This window comes from Apaloderma vittatum, unplaced genomic scaffold, assembly GCF_000703405.1.
Source record: "Apaloderma vittatum isolate BGI_N311 unplaced genomic scaffold, ASM70340v1 scaffold22815, whole genome shotgun sequence".
Lineage (NCBI taxonomy): Eukaryota > Metazoa > Chordata > Aves > Trogoniformes > Trogonidae > Apaloderma > Apaloderma vittatum.
In genome coordinates this window covers 6401-8435 of record NW_009715764.1, presented here as the reverse complement: position 1 = coordinate 8435, position 2035 = coordinate 6401, and positions in this window count along the sequence as shown.

Below are 2035 nucleotides of genomic sequence, written 5' to 3'. Positions count from 1 at the left end.
TGGGGCTGCCCCGGTGCAGCTCTGCCGCACCCCTGGGGACTGATATCGGGGGGAATTGGGTTTGATATCGGTTCTGTATATACCTGTGTAGAGTTTGTTATTATTTTTGATTATTTCTTTATTAAAACTGTTCTAGTTTTCTTTTCCAACCTACAAGTCTCTCTGCCTCACTCCCTTTCCCTTTCTGTTTGAGGAGGGAGAAGGATTACAGAGCACCAGTCAGCCCCAGCCCTCGGCAGTGGGAGTTGGACTCGATGACCTGGGGGTTGGACTGGGTGATCTCTCGAGGTCCCTTCCAGTCCCAACATTCTGTGGGATTCTGTGATCTGTGCAGCCTCGCCAGGGCTGGGCAGTGCCCAGGGGATGCTCTGCAGCACGAGCTCAGGGGTTAAAGCAGGACTAGAGGCATTTCCGAGATTTCTAAAAAATAAGCGCCCAGTGCTGGGCTCAGTGGAGGGTGAGCTGGTGGCTTTTGTCCAGGGTGACCTCTCTGGGCCTCGTGCTGACCCACAGTCTGTTCTGGCCTTAAAACGAGGTCCTGGGCAGGGGAGGAGGTTAATGCCAGTCGTGCTGCACAGCAGAGGTGTGGGCAGGCTCACGGTGCTGCAGCCCTGCCTGCTGGTCTGGGGTTGGAGTTTTAAGAGATAGCAAAAAAGTCTGGAGAGGAGGGAGTCTCTGCTGGAGAAAAATGCTTGAGCTATAAAGGGTGCCAAACATATAAATTTTTAAAAAGCAGTAGAAGCGTCTTCGTTGTGGAGTGGGAGTCTCAGGAGAAAACCTCTGATGCTGAGGATCACTGTAATGGCCTTGAGAAGGATGAGTTCGAATGAATGGAAAATGAAGCCAGACATATTCTGATTAGAAATAAAAGCCTTATTTTGAATAATGAGAATAATTAACTGCTGTGAGAAGCTCATGAGAGCAACAGTAGCTTTTCCGAGAGTGACTGTACCCACAGCTTTGTGCCCGTGTGGGGAGTGGGAGGTACTGGGCACAAAGCTGTTCCCTCAGTGAGATCTTGGGTTTCCAGGGTGGTGGAGGACTGAAGAGCAGCCCACATGCCTGTTCCAGCCCCCAGCTCTACACAAGTGCCTGCTTGCAGGCAACGGGATTGTTTGGGGTATTTCTGAGATAACCCTGCCCGTTCTCTTCAGGAGGGCTCTTCCAAGGAAGGGTAGGTGCTGCTGGTGCTTTGAGGCCAGATCCATCATTTTCTCCAGCACCCTTCTCTCAGCGTGATGTGGGGAAGCAGAAGCCATGCTGCGTCCCTCGGGGAGTGACCACATGGCCTGATTAGCAGATATGAAATAAGCGCTCTGCAAATGGATCAGGAGATTTTTGATTAAAAGACAACTTTTGTAATATAGAAAATTACTATCAGCATCAAATAACCTGAAAGCTATGAAAACAGGATGAAAAAAATGAAGCTATTGTCCTGGTACGCACCTGGATTTTTATAGCGGCTCCAGGAAAGTTAGTCTTTGGATTTTGCATATGAAGAAATTATGCACCAACCTGGGGACTGTGAAACCTTTTTTCTAAACGTTACAAAAAAAGAAATAAAACATGGGATGCTAAGTCGAATTTACTTCTTTTTGGCTTTGTTTTGAAACAATTTTTTCTCAGCTGGGAGAAGGAGAGATTTGTCTTGCTAATGGCACTAGAGCACGTTTGCTTTGTGAACATGGGATTTCATGGAACAGGGATGCAGTTAAAACCACATCCTCAAGGATGGTGCAAAGCCTGTTGAAGCTGCACAGCTTGTGCAACCCTTGCCTGGGAACATCTGCACCGGGGCAGTCTTGGGGATAAGATAAAGTAGATAAGACAAGACAAGACAGCCCCTCTGGAAGAGGGGCAGCTGAGATCCGGGGTGTCAGGAGGGTGGCAGTCGTGGGGACGGCACTGCCGGGAGCCTGCGAGAGGAGAGGGCTGACCCTGGGTGCAGGGTGCAAAGTTTCGGGGTGCTCTGCCTCCCTGAAGAAAATCTGTTAGGAGAGGGGTGTCCTCTGAAACGGGGGGACGAGGTCTGGAG